We start from the raw sequence: 15,921 nt of genomic DNA on the forward strand, positions 1-15,921 counted from the left end.
TTATATCGAACAGATATGGATACACATGCGTACACACACACACACACACACACACACACACACACACACACACAGGACCTGACCACTAGCCTGTATTACTGTATGGAGCAGTGTTTCATTCAGTCCTGCTACAGACGCGTCCCTCCCACCAGTGGAAGAATCTGTTTTCTTATTTCAATCATTAAATATAAATATCTTTTTTTCTACTGATATTTTTGACAGACAAACAAAACCACCATGCAACTGTGTTACATATTATACACTGTTTTTTGGGGGGGTTCTTACCAAGCAAAACAAAATTTTATATGAATTTTAATATGTAGTCACCAATTCACCACAGGTTCGTTTTTTCATTCATACAACTGTTTGACTTTTGCCATAAAGAGACATCCAGAGTTTAGCCTACTCAACATGAGTCAGGTTTGACTTGTAGTTTTCAACATCATCTGACGATGAAACTGGAACGTCTGTGCTGGCATTATAACGACATCAGTCTTATGTAGAGGTTAGGCATATACCGTAGGGTAGGAAGGGGTTCTGATAGCCAGTTCCATTATTGATCCACTTCTCAGCCAGCAAAATACTTGGATTCATTATCTCTTATCTAACCTTTCATCTCTCCTCACTCTTTTGTTTTAGCAATAAGCAATTTACAGAACATTATCTGGCAGTGGCTGTTGCTGCTTAAAATGGCCGTCATCATCGGCTGCATTTTAGATTAGCTGTACCTAATTAACATTACTTCAATTTTTGTAGTTTCAGTGGCATCTCATCTCTAGAGAAATGATAAGCTGATCACCTCACATTAATGTAAGAGTCTCCCATTGGATACATACAGTATATCAAAATTTTGATCTGATCAGCTTCATAGCTGTGAATCAGGATCAGGTTGTAGCAGGTTGTGAACATCAAATATGCTGTCACCAAAAATTGTTGTGTTTCTTCCTTTCCAGCCAACAAGAGGTGATCAGACATATTTGAGTTGTAATTATTTTAGCCGTTTTGAGGGGGATGCCACAGCATCTTGTTAGCAAAATGACCAAAAACCTGCCATCCCCTCTCTCTATCCCCCAGTAGCAGAGAGACAGCAGGGGCAGAGGGGTTGTTTGGTTGAATATGTTAGTCTAGTCTACCTGACTCATTGGTGCTTTATCTGACTGAGGCTTGTGTAAGTTAAATCTATGGCCCCGACCATGGCTCTGAAATATCAGCAGCCTAACTGTGCTGTGTATTGATAAATCCATGATGCTGTCCATGGTGCTGAAGTAGCAGACAAATTTGTAATTGTGCCTTCGTTGAGTCCTGCCCTTTTGTCAGTTTCATCTTGGTTTTGATAATATTCTCTAAACTATATTATATATATATATATATATATATACACATATATTTATAGACACACACACCTAGTGTCACCTTCATGATCAAAGTGACAAGTAGCAACGTGTAGTCATGGGGTGCTCCCAGTGGGCCATCCCCCCTGTTAAAAATTAACAAATAAGCGACTCGTTACTTGTTAATGCTGAAGAAAAGATGCTACAATTTTGTGAGGGATTTGAAAGGATTCAAATTTGAGAAACAGATTTGATACTGGATTGGAATGCAATAATATGCTATCGAACCCCATCCCCACTGTATAAAACTGTGTTTGATATATTCACTGGAATACCATGTTTAGATCAATAATATCACTGCATCAAAAAACACAGCCTCCTCTTTCATTTCAATGAGGCCACTGCGTTGACAGGATGAATGCAGACACAGAGGACTACAGCATAAAATTTAAGGGTTGCCAAACAAAAAAGTCACGTGACAACAGACAGAAAATACTCCATACTTTTATTTAATGAATTATTTCTAATTTGAAGCTTTGAAAAAGGCAACTAATGCCTGTAGCATCATGGATACAAACAGAAATCATAGTTGAGGTGCGGTGGTCAGGATGTGAAAAATTATGGGCGCTGTTATTTTGATGCACTTCATACACCACCATTGTGTGCTGCCCTTTACTGTTATTTCCCAGCATGAAATGAAAGTGCAAGACACAAGTGCTTAAGTTTTGTTTGCAGTTGATGCTCCAGTGTTTGGTTTGCTGCAAACAAAATCCAAAGACTCATTGGCCAAGTACAAATGTGTAAAGCATGAAAAAAACAGAATAACTCAAACTTAATCATCTTATCACTTTATCTATATTAGAAACCAGAATCAAGGTGTTTACTCAAATGTGCTTGAATGCACTGTCACTACTAACATGTTTCTGTAAATATTCCCACATCACTTGAATGTAGCATAAAACACAGCCACATTCACAGAGGGAAGGGGGAGTTCGGGGTCTTCTTCTTTGCCAAAAAAAAAAAAAAAAAACACAAAACAATACCCCTCTTAACTGGGAGTTATCTGTGATGTCAGAGAAGTCTGCTCCACTGCTCTGAACCCTTTTTCCTGTTGTTCTTACAGCAAACAGTATCCCACATGAGGTGCTCTACTTGTTCAAAAGATATTGTTCCCACAAAATTCCTCAAAGATACCTTTGATACAGATTCTACTGTTGTATCTATTATAAACAGCTCTCTGACCACTGGTATGCTATAGTATCCTCCTGTATTACAAATGCACAACTTTAGAGGAGAAACAGTCTGGATCCTTCATCCCATAACTACAACCCTCCTTAACAAAGGCTTCAAGTATTTTGTGCTTAGCTGTTTCATTTTCAACAGTATTTTGTGAAAACCCAGGGTTTAGAGAAGCTTCTTTTACACCTTAGTGCAGACATTTAACACAGCAGTCATGCAACTTTAATCGATTGCCTTATTATGCCTTGATTTCACCGGGTTCCGCTGCGTTGTGTTCTGGCTGCAACGCAGTTTTGTTCTATCCTCCGCACAGCTTCACACCCCACCAGGAGTGTTTCATAAGTGGGGCGCTGCCTCTACCTTGCAAGGCAGCTGGATTCATGACATCCTCAGATCATGCAAGAATCATGAGATCACACGAGAATCATAAGATTGCACAAGAAACACAAGATCACACGATAATCTGTGTAACAACCATGGATTTATAAAGAGAACAACAAACAAACAAAAGGTTACTTTTCCTCTGACGTTGATTTGGTCATTTTTCCTTGATTTTCATACTTCTACCATGTCATCTTGTGATTTTTCACTTCAAAGATGAACCTCTTGTTGTCCATGGTGACAAACCAGTTGACTTCTGGCCTGATGCCACCAGTTATGACGTAATGTTGATGTGGTGGTGTGAAATACAATTGGGAGTCTGCCCAGGGTGGTTTATTTTGAAAACTGACCGGATGCTCTAGGCCTTTCCTGTGTCTGACTTCCTGCCTGGCTCAATCTGCTCTGTGCAGCTTGACGCAGCTTCCATCAAAAATGGACTGAATTTAGCAGTGCAGAGTGGGGTGCCGCTTCAGGGATGCTTCTGAAACGTGCTGCGGCGCATCTGGTCGGATCACAAGCATTGACTAGAGTGACTGTTATCAGCTCTGGTGGCTGCGTCACGTTCCTGCTCTGATGTAGCCGCGCATGGTGGAATCAAGCCATTAAGCATATGTGTGATTGTGTCTGTTTATGGTGGTGGGAGTTGACTCTTGATCATCTTTTAATAGTATGTTTTTGCTCATGATACACAACCCTTCCTCTTACTCAGCACTCATCACATGTGGGGTCCCACGTGGCTCAGCTCTGTTCCTCTCTACCTGCTCACACTGTAACAAGCTGTCTTTCCACAGCTATGCAGAATGCTCAGTTATGATTCCCACTTAAAACATGGGCACTAAACTGTAAACAGCCAGTCATATGGTTTGGAGGTATACTGACCAACAACCGCCATCTTAACATTAGTCCCATTAACTGAGGAAACTCCTGGGGCTGGATGCATAAATAATGTGTATGCACAAAAACCATCAATGTGCCATTTCCCGGACATTAAATTGGTATTTATAAAGACAGAATGTTTGCACATCACGCGTTCTTCAGACCAGGCATACACATGTTTTTCTAAATGATCTCAGGGTGACGTGATGAACTGGAGATGAAATATAAGGTGACACAATCTTTTAGTAAAGCATTGTTTGTTTTTTGTAAAATGCCAATCAAAGGCACATTTATTAAGGAAACATTGATTAATTACTTTTGTGTGATTCATTTTATCATTCTTTTAATTTACATAGGTGTCAACATTTTATTTTGCTGTTAATATTATTTTTATTCTATTCTTAGTTGTGAAACATCTTGTAAAGTTGGTTTAAATATGAGCGCTACAAACTAATCATTGATTACATTTCTGAGATATCACTGCCAACAATGGTTTACAGGTCCATGTGATGAATTAATGTTATGGATGCTATAAAGAGCCACACAGCCATGTATAATGACTGTTCTGCTGTTGGAGAACCTCACCGGTTTCAACACAATCTGTGAAACTGTATTACTTCTTTCCTGTTTGTTTCATTGACAGGTGTGCAGACTGGTGAAGCAAGCAGCAAATTGATATGAAAACGGATAGTTCAGGGCGTGTCTTCATCCATTTGTGAATAATTGTGGGAGTAGAAATGATGCTTGTGCATGTGCACCTAGTTCCTCAATGACTGAGATTTATAAAACAGGACCATGCATACACACAGCTTTATAAATCTGATGAAAAGAATGCGTGTGCATACTTCTGTCTTTGTGCGTACGCACAGTTTTAATCATTAATCTACATAGTTAGACAGAGACATCTGACAATCATATTTGCAGAATCTAAATCTTCCATCCCTAAATTAGGAGGAATTTGATCAACTGCAGGCTCCCATTTCCCTTGAGGAACTCAAAAATGCCACTCAATCAATGAAAAAAGGCAAATCACCAGGCTAGGATGGCATCCCTCCTGAAGTCTACCTTGTCTTTTGGGATTGCTTAGGTCAATTTATGTTACAGATGATTACTACTTCTATTGATAGAGGATTCTTCGATATGGATGCCAATTCTGCCATTCTGACTGTTCTTTTAAAACCAAATAAAGACCCTCTGTAACAGTTACAGGCCTTTGTCAATTTTGAATGCCGAAATTGAAATTCATGCAAAAGTCTTAGCTATTAGACTTGAAACACATATGACCAAACTCATATGCTACGATCAGTCTGGCTTTATTATAACCCATCAAGCGGCAGACAATATACGTAGACTTCCACATGTGATTAACTTCTCCTAGGATATACCCTCACCTTGCGCAGTCTTCTCTACAGATGCTTAACAGGTCTTCTATCACCTGGAATGGGAGTTCTTACGGATGGTACCAAATTTCATCAAGATGGTTAAAATCCTGTATGCTAACCCTAAGCTATGATCATTACAGGGAACATTTTTTCACCCTCCTTCACCATTTCATGGGGGTCTAGGCAGGGATGCGTTCCCTCTCGTTTATAATTAGCTCTTTTGCTCGAGCCATTAGACCAAAAGATAAGACAGCACCCTTTGATTTGTACATCACCTTTTCCAACACATCACACCATTTATCATTATTTGCTGATATTTAATTATACATAGACAATTCCCTAACTTCCATTCCCCAAGCCTTGGGCACTTTAGAAGAATTTAGTGCTCTGTAGGTATATGAAATTAACTGGTCTAAGTCGTCACTACTTCCACTAAACCTTCCACCATACCATCTCACATTCCAGTGGTGAAGTCCTTTAAATACCCGGGTGTGGATATCTTTCCCTTCTTCTACTCAATTACAACCAACAACTTTCAGGGTATCTTAAATAGACTGGAAGCTGACATGAAAAATGTTCACTTCTCCCATTTACCCTACAAGCTCGTATTTCCATCATAAAAATGGATATTCTACCAAGGGTAAACTTTTTTTCTATTATGTTACCCCTTTCTTCCCCCAAAGGTTACTGGGACAAGATCCACGGTCTCATATCAAAATTTATTTGGAAGGGCAAGCATCCTTGCCTTAAAAACTCTGCAATGTAGCGGACAGGAAAGAGGACTAGCCGTCCCCAACTTCACATTGCATTTTTGGTCTTATGTGTTGCACCCATTATCAGTCTGGTTAGACCCCAATGCATCAGTTTCATGGCAGGCTATAGAGGAAAACTTGGCCTCTCCACATCATTTACAAGACTTAATATGTTCTAACCTGTCTCCTAAACACTCCAAATCTAAGCTGTGCCCTATAATGTCTTTCCTTTTATCAATTTGGCACACTGTAGAAAAAGCAACTCACTCTCAGTTAAAGTGGCATAACCACAGTCCCATTTTCCATAATTTTGCTCTTCTTATGGGAGGAGTCCCGTTTTCATTTCCCCAATGGAGTAATAAAAGTATCTATACTCTGTCTGGCATCTGTAATGAGAATGGTGTCAGAACATTTAATGACTTGCGAGCAGCATTCAACTTACCCAGCTCTTCATTCTTCCTACACCTGCAACTCAGAGCATCCATACATGCCTATGGTGTTCCCTAGAGGCATTCTTTACACAACCATGAGCTCGATGTCTTATTGAACGTGGGTGTTCAGTCAAGTGGTTTAGATTTGTTACTAAGATTTACAATTTGTTACTGAACTCCTCTTGTGATACTCTCATTGTTCGCCAGGTGTGGGAAAGAGAGTTTGAACATCTCTGAGCCGAGGTTGATTGGTCTACTCTCTAGGACAACTTGGACTGCACGTCAAAAAACCCTTATCACAAACTCATTCACTTCAACTTTTTACATAGACTTTATCTTACTCCTAGAAAATGTCACCTCATAAAACTCACACCCTCTCCAATCTGTCATATATGTACTTTAGGCCTTGTGGGCTCATTTATACATATGTACTAGGACTGCCTGGGGTGGCCTCATTTTGGAAAGTAGTAACCTTTACACTATCAAATCTACTGGATGTGCATATTCCTTGTTGTCCCATATTGTTGATTCTGAATAACACCTCATCACTTGACTTATCACCTGCCAAATCTTTATTTTATTTGCAGGTCTTACTGCAGCAAAAAAGCTAGCTCTAGATGGAAACCTCCTTATTCTCTTACCCGTACACAATGGTTGATGTCTTTCCTAACATTGTGCACATGGAACAATCTATAGCTAGAGTACATGGCGATAAGACGCTAGGAGCACGCTAGCTAGCCGAGAAAATGCTAGGTCTAGCCAGCAACATTACTGTAACATGTTACTCAGAAATGCATAAAGGGTTATAGTAATCACATTACAAAGTAATTAACTATGAAAATAAGATCTAATAAAACTGAATCATCCTTCAGATAAATCCATACCTTCATCTAATTTTGGTTAAATAGTAGCAACTCAGTCAAGCTTACACCTTTAAAAGACAATCTTAAAAATAAATCCTACATCTCAGGCTTGTTAGGGATGAAGCAGGTAGAGAGATAGACGGCCAGACATTCAATGTGTTGGAGGCCTCAGCCCCAGGCAGCAGGCAGGCAGAGGGGCAGGAGGTACTCCTCTAATAACCCCAGGCTGTCAGTCACTTTATGGATGGGCGAGGGCTCCGCATTAGTACAGCTCAATATGGATTGACTGTGGTGGGAGACCACACTGCGAGAGACACAGCAGAAGAGGGAGGAGGAAGGGATGACAGACAGAGTGAGATAAATGGAGATGGACAGAAAAAGGTGACCACCGAGGGAGAGGAAGAGTGAGAAAATGTGTCAAACGCAGGAAAGGAGAGGACAGGGAGGATGAGAAAGAGGGAGGTAGTCTGGGATTGAGAGTGACTCTGCAGTACTGTCTCGCTGTATATCGACTGCCTCGAGATGGGTACGGGGGGAGTACAAAATATAGGTGCAAAAAAGATGACACTAGATAGATTAAGATGGAGACTTACTTTCCCTGCATTTGAAGGCACCCCTGTATCTACTGTTTTTTGAGGCCTTTATTGCTATTATTTCTCTTTTCTAAAGAGGATAAATAGCTAGGCATTTCTTTTCATTGAGCTTTCACTCATTCTATGTAAAAACTATTGTAGTTTGATTTCTGGTTGCCTCTTGCTTTATGAAACATTGCAATCCAGCAGACAAAATCCGAATCAAAAATGCCCATTGACTGTAAAAGTTCTCATCTCCTTTATTGACTGATTTCCCCAAGGACCTCATCTCAGGGCCGATACAAAAACAATACAGATACATTTGTTATCATAGGATACTGTGTGATTCAATTCGGCTGTGATAAAGATGTTATATTCTTATTTTTTCAAATACTGTATTTGCCCAAATAAAAGACAATATTTATTCTGGAAATTACATTTGAAAGAGTGGGGGTTGTCTTACATTCGAGGACTGATCAGATAATCTTGTTGAATGGAGAGAGCACCGGTGTAACACCACCTCCTACAGAGAGCATTTATTGCCCTAAAAGTCTTTCGTTGGCTCAGTCTGACCTGCAGGAGTTTCTGAGGTCTTGTGTAACGTGTTTTTCTGCCACAGAGGGAACGAATTAAAGACCAGCGAAACTGAGTCGCAAGCATCTTCTGACATCTTTACTGTGGCAGATGATGAGGAGCTCAAAAAGACTGAACAAGACTGAGACTGAAAGTCTAAAAAATGCTAACTGCCGCAGAAAATAATTTTGACCAGAGAGCGTGTGAGTATGCAGACAGACGAGCTAAACAAACGTGGGATTTATGCTCTGCTTTAATGGTATCACTAACAGTTAACCATAGAAAAGGTTTTAAGGATGAGGACCGTCTTCTCCTTGGGTTAATAGTATCTCTGCTCCGGGAAACTCTCCCAACAGAACAAGTGCCAAACTGTGTTGTATCTTTAAAAAGTCTTAAACGATTAGTCGATTGATTGATTAGTTGCCAACTATCAAATTAATCGCCAATTATTTTGATGATTGATTAACTGTTTTGAGTTATAATTTCCGATTCCAGCTTTTCAAATGTAAATATTTTCTGGTTTCTTTAGTCATCTGTGACAGTTAACTGAATCTCTTTGGATTGTGGACTGCTAGTTGGGACAAAACAAGACATTTGAGGATGTCATCTTGGGCTTTGGAAAACAGTGATCGATGTTTTTCACCATTTTCTGACATTTTACGGACCAAACAATTCATTGACTAATTGAGAAAACAATCAACAGATTAATCAATGATGAATATAGTTCTATAGTTATAGTATAGTGTATATAGTTGTCTTATACAGTTGTCTTATATTCACGCAAATACAGTATATACTGAATCAGAAATGCTCCAGAAAATGATGCACACACAAACAGCAGTGAACACAGGAAGTGATACACTGGTTTTGGCCAGTCCCTAAGGCGGATGAATTTTTCATTAAAATGCCTCTGACTGGATGTTGTTTATTTCAGTTCCTGGGTCATTTTCATCCCTCTGTGTTTGTTGCTTTCAATAACACTGTATGAGTGCATGTCCTTCTAAATACAACAGCTCATGGTTTCAATAACTGGATTGAGTTGGGGCCAGTTAGAAGTAGCATTATCTGCTAATGCTAACATTGCTTTCATTTTGTTGACTCTCATAACTTTACTGTCAGCACACGTTGCCTTCTATGAGTAGAGAAGTCTGTGGTGCCACCAGCATATTTTGTGATATAATTGTGAGTTTGGAGGACTGCAAATGCAACGATAAGATTTCAGGCAGCACTGTACATAGTATGGGTATAACGGCATTTCTTTTAGTGTTAGAAAGTTGTGGATGGATTAAAGCAGGTATATGATTGGAGAACATAGCAGGAGAGGGGCGGGTCGCACACACTGACACACATATAAAACTCTGCATATATACAGTTTTAGTCATAAATCTACACAAAGCCAGAAATATGCATATACATTCTTTTCGTTAGATTTATAAAGCCGTATGTACGCATGGTTCTGTTTTATACATCTCAGTCATTGAGGAACTGGGCACACATGCATGAGCCTCATTTCCACTCCCATAATTATTCACAAATGGATGAGGACACACCCTGAACCAGCTGTTTTCATATCAACAAGCGGCCCACCAGTCTGTACACATGTCAGTGAAATGAATGGGAAAGAAGGATTGCCGTCTCATGGATTGTGTTGCACCGGTGAGGTTCTCCAACAACAGAACAGTCATTATGCACGGCTTTACAAGATGTGTCACAACTAAGGATAAAATAAAATTACAAAATTAAATGTTGACACCTATGTAAATTAAAAGAATGATAAAATTACTCACACAAAAATGATGAATCAACATTACGTTTGTAAATGAGTCTTTGATCGGCATTTTACAAATCTCTGTCTCTCACCTTGTATTTCATCTAATCACCCTCAGATTGCTTTAGAAAAACACGTGTACACCAAGAATCCGTGAGGTGTGCACATTCTGTGTTTATAAATATCAGTTTATGTGCAGGAAATGGCACATGCATGGTTTTTGTGTGTATGCATCGCATCTGGCCCTTGGAGTTGGTTTTTAACAGCTGCCTGCTGCGGCTGAAGACAGGGTTGATGAGAGTGGAATTTGCAAGCCGGAAAACCAAAACTATTAGTTAAAAGAGGCTAAAAGGCCTAATAGAACTGGGTGCAACTTTAAAGACTTAAATGAGCAGAATGTCTGTCCACTGCGTTTTCCATATAGACTCTGACAAACAACTGAGGAAGAGGAGGATAATTGTAATTCACTGGTTAAACTTGCTGTACATACACTGAAAGAGGGGAAGAAGACATGGAGAGATGAATCAACAGTTGAAAGTAAAGGAGCACAAGAATGACAAAGAAGAAAGAAAAGTGAATGAAGGGGGAAGGGAGGGGTATGAAGGATGTAAAACAAAGAAAGTTAGGAGAGAGATGCAGATTAGATTTTTTAATTTGATTTTCATTTATGAAATATATTTATTTTGTTTCACTGATTCTTGATGCTTTGGCAATATTGTTGTTGTGACATTCATGCCAACAAGGCAAATTTGAAGTGAAGATGGGTGAACAATAGCGGAGGAAGAAAAAAGGAAAGACAAATCAGGTGAGCAGAAATATGGGACGGACAGAAGGGAAGAGAAGAAATAAAGAAAACATCTGTTCAAAGGAAATACAGAGAAAGACATTGACAGACAATACACTGAGGAAGGAAGGAGCGAAAAGAAGGAGAAGCAATTATGGTAGGACACAAGGCAGGAGGAGTGAACACCGGATATACGATAGTAAGAGAGTACAGAGAGTACAGAGAAGAGTGTAAGGCAGGTCAGGTGAAAGTTTGTGATGGGAGGAAAAAGTTATTTTCCAGTGTTGCCTCAGCACATGAACCGCTGTCTTCCTACAATGTATACAGTGACAAACTCACCATGGAAATCAGTGTTGACTAAAATGCACTGAGCACAGACGCAGACACACACACAAACCTGACTGTTCTGAGTAGAAGGCCAGGCAGTCGGTGTGTGTGTGTATTTTACCTGACGTGAACCCCGCACAGTAAACAAAACCTTACGCTAACCTTGCAGCTATCGACCACCGGTGTCTGCCTACATCTGAATGTTGGCGCATTTGTTTACTACCGCTCGATGACTTCATTCCCCTCTTCACCCCTTCAGGGCCTCAGCGGAGACTGTCCAGAACTAACCCAGACACACACAGCTGATGAATTATGTAATACGTGTGCTTTGAGAACAGAGGGAAGGCTCAGCTCTGGAGTGATTTCTCAATATCTGCAGTAGTTGACCACACCAATAATAACAGCGGGGTGCATACACATATCCACAGATAAGCTAGTGTCTGTGTTAGAAGATTTGTAGCCAGTGCATTAATCAGAATCTTAACCACACAGCACATTCACTGCACACCAGGCTCACTAGGCTCCATGTTCAGTTTAATTAACTCATAGGGAACAACAGAGCAGTCAGCTAAGTTAGAAGTCAATCTGTCAGTGACTCAGTCCGTCAGTCAGTGCGGTTTGCTGGAAGCTCACAGAGTGAGATGTCTGTCTCGGAGATCCCAGCTTCCTCAGAATAAAGGTTCTGTCAACTGCTATGTTCTCTTGGTTGTTTAAGCGATGGAGCGAGCTTTAGCTGCACGTCAAATAGCTTTGACAAATCAGCGCTGAGTGGATGAGGCACATTCCTACGTGTGCTCTGGTTAACATTGCCAATGGAAACATCACAGCAGGACTCCAAACTCTCAGCAATCAAAGAGAAAATGACAGAATGTGAAATTCACTGCAGCAGCTTGAAAATCCGGACTGGAAGGCGACATGAGACGACGCTGTTGAGAATATCATCAGTCACCTTCACGGGTGTATTATCTGCATAAATTTGTCAGAGGGAGCTGTTTGTTCACATGATGGAGAGCACGCAGAGGACTGTTTCAGCCTGCCACGGCCCTAGACCTTAGTACAGTATCTGTTTGCTTCCCTCTTTCCAGATTCTCCCTGATGGTCTGGCCCCTCACACCTCATCAAGGGATTGGTGTCACCTGCTGGGAGCCTTTATAAGCTGGGTGATTCCAAGATGGCTTCCTCTCTCTCCCTCCTGGAAGGTTGGTGCTGTACAGGCACTCAATTTGGTTTTGTTTGGGTTTTGTTTGTGTTTAGTTTAGCCTTGGTTCATGTTATAAATAGTTCAGGTTAGTACCCACAGTTTCATAGCATCCATCACCAACTCTTCACTATTGACTTTACATCTCATAGTTTGTTTGCTGAGTTATCTTTAATAAATCATTGGGTTACTTAAGCTGTTACTGTGTGGATCTCCATTCTTTGTTATATTCCTGAACCAGCTGTGCATAACAGTCTGCAAGCAGCAACAACATAACAGAATCAAAACCTGCTCACTGAGTATCTGACATTGTTTCTGAAAATAGATGTTGCTGTAGACTTTTTTAATGAAATTAAAAATTGAGACAAAAATCTCAGGGACAGATCTCAAAACCTAGGCAAATAAAACCAAAACCATTTGTATTCTGCATGGCTACAGAACACAAAGACAGAATATGTTTTTTTGTAATTTAGGTGAACCACCTTTTTGAACCCCCTGTGCACACATGCTACACTCACACAAGTAATTTTAATTATTTTGGCTGATTGACATCTCCCTCACTCTCCTGCTAGCGTTGTTGCACCCGTTAGGTTGGAACAAACTACACCATCATCCACATTAGTCCATGGATGCTGGTGACATCATATAATTCCTGCATAGCAAGTGACAAAAGGTCTAATCGTCGCAAACTTTACCAGACGGGGTTACAATAGACCTTTCTCACAGCAGACATTTTGACTCATAGTAGGAAAAGCACAGCTGTTACTAATATCATTAACGATGGTTTTGTTCTATTCACAAGCCAAAGTAAACCATGACAGTGTGCCTGCATGCACAAAACCAGGAAACTGAAGCACTAAATGGAATTCAGTCATCATTAATTTTGTTACTTGCACCTGTGCTTTTCTTACCGAGACACGTCAACATGTCTTTAGTGAAAAACGTTAAGCATTTAGCTATTTTGGCAACCCGTGTGTTCTTGAATTGCACCTTTTCTAAATATGATTAAAACGACTCAACATCTTAAGTAAAAATGTCTCATAACAAAAAGATATAAAAGTGGATCACAAACAAAGAACAAAAAATGATGATATTACTGGAAAACTCAAGATAAGTGAGGAACAAAGACGACACTGTGTGTGTGTGTGTGTGTGTGACTCAGTTCTCTAGTTTTTCATTCTTCAGTGATTTATTCACTCTAATCCATTGTCTGATAATTCTGCTAACACTGTTGCTTTGGTAGATTTAATTAAAAAGCATTCTTCTGCTTCTTCATTAGTGAATAAGCGCACATTTACTGTGGGTTGTACTCATTTTCAGTTTGGTTAAAAATAAACAGATTGTACCTTTGTTCTTTTTTCTTTTGTTTTTCTTTCTTTTTCTCTTTGATGTGTACAATTTGAGTGTTTTTCAATAAAAAAATATTTTGCAAAAAAAAAAAAAGATAATGAAGTGATTTCATTACATGATGTGACCACGGCGAGTCAGCATGTCACAGGTCTTAACCCGTTCATTAATCAGTGCTGGCTGATATTTAGTTTGCGTGATACTTAGAGGTTACTCCCCAGAGAAAGAGCCGGTCTCCTCTGTACTCCTGCATATAACTTTGATTACAACAATCATAATCAGAGTAAGTGATGATGTTTTAATGAGAAGTCTACAGAGCCTAATATTTCCACTAAGGACTGCTTTTCTTTCTGCAGCACTGTGAACTTTTCACCTCAGAGAGTACGACCTGTCTGGTTCCCAATCCCTCCTAAATGTCGATACACACATAGAAACACATATACTGCACACATATACAGAGATTCATTGTAGAAAAATCAGAGAACAGAAAAATCTGTTGCAGCAGGAGGTTGACATTAATGACAACATATCTGGAAAGATGCAAGCTGTGGCTGCAGTGCGTTCTGGTGTATGTTGTGATGTTATGAATGTGATTAAATGTTATTAAATATGAATAATAAATGTGATTAAATATCCTCACATGCATATTATATCATCAAAATATTTTACAGGATTGTAGGGCTGCTCGACAAAAATCATAATCGCGATTATTTTGATCAATATTGAGATCACGATTATTTAACACGATTACTTTTTGACTCATGGAACAGAAACGCTTTCATATGATTAAATGTGGCAATCGACACTCACTCCGAGTGTCTCACAGACACCCCCCGTGTTTTTTTTACACTTCAAGTCTATTTCTGTTGCATTTAGAAAATATCCCACCGTATATGTGTTTCAGGGATGCAAGATATTGGAGTTTTTGCCGATATCTGATATTTTCCATCTCACACACATCACACATACATTTGTTTATATACAATTTGAGTTACTAAATGTTTGTTTCCAAGTGTTTTCCATCCATGTTACCTCCAGGTTTCAGTCCAGAGTGTCAAACAGCCAATGGGAGAGTCCAGCAGATTTTATAATGGGGAGACCACTGACTGTACCATGTGGGTTGGAGTACTAGTAGAAATATTTAAAAGTCTTTTTAAAGTACCCTAAATATCTTATATTTTTAATAATTAGACACTGTCTATATTGTTTATAATTATATTGTATAATGTTGATATGTTTTAATTGATGTGAACTAACTTTTGACTGGTTTGTCTGGGCGGGGGCGGGGCTTCCCGTGTAAAAGGCAGGCCTAGAAGCTCCTTGGGGGAGGAAGTTTTTGATTTTTTCATTTTTGTATACACTTTTTCACATCCTCATCCAAAACTAGCCTGACCTTTTGTTTCATCTGGGGGAGAAAAAAAATTACAACCTGCCTCCGTGTGTCCTTCCTCCACCACTGAATAAACTTACAATGAGCAGAAGCTTGTGGTATATGATCATTTCACTGAAGGGCACTCTTAACTCAGTCAGTGTAACCATAGACTGTATATAAAGATGGACGACATGACAGCTCCCCAAAAGTGAAGCCAAAACATCTCAATCGCCCTCTGGTAGCTGGCTGCAGTATAGGTCATAAGTCCCATAAGTCACAGCTGTGACAGCCACTCCTCCGTCAGACGGCGGGACGACTGAGGGGGCGTGTCCCACTGCCCGACTCTACTGCTCAGACTCTGGCTCCAAATGATGTCACACAATCATGACGGTAGCTCCCAGAAACGAGATCTTTTGGTTTCACTTTTGCAAAGTGGCAAGAAGTTGAGAGTTTTTCAACTTGAGCAAAAGATTTCTGTGTATGGCGGGGCTTTATGAATCTGCTTCATAAACTAGACGAGAGAGAGACTGGAGGGAAATTACAGAAGGAACTGTTTATTCAAATCCCTGTCTTTTCTCTTCCTGTAAAAAAATACAAATGTTTGATGAGTCATCCTGCACTCAGGGGTGTTAACAAAAGTTCATCCAATCAAATGTGACTTTGGGTGAGTAGCTAGACACACCAGTCAGATAAAACTGCATCTCACTGTCATAGTAGCCAAAAGA

General features: G+C 39.8%; 1 long non-coding RNA gene across 4 annotated transcripts in view; it reads right to left on the reverse strand.

Annotated features, from left to right (window-relative positions):
- The window catches only part of LOC122987155, a 125,011-nt gene that overhangs the window by 29,746 nt on the left and 79,344 nt on the right, over positions 1-15,921 (reverse strand). The window contains exon 3 of one of the 4 annotated variants that reach the window (XR_006404462.1): positions 1,820-10,114. The exons of the other annotated variants lie outside the window; for them this stretch is intronic. This is a non-coding gene — a long non-coding RNA (uncharacterized LOC122987155). Of the gene's footprint in view, positions 1-1,819; positions 10,115-15,921 lie in introns of those variants that run through there. 4 annotated transcript variants of the gene reach the window in all.

This window comes from Thunnus albacares, chromosome 8 (assembly GCF_914725855.1).
Source record: "Thunnus albacares chromosome 8, fThuAlb1.1, whole genome shotgun sequence".
Taxonomy (NCBI): domain Eukaryota; kingdom Metazoa; phylum Chordata; class Actinopteri; order Scombriformes; family Scombridae; genus Thunnus; species Thunnus albacares.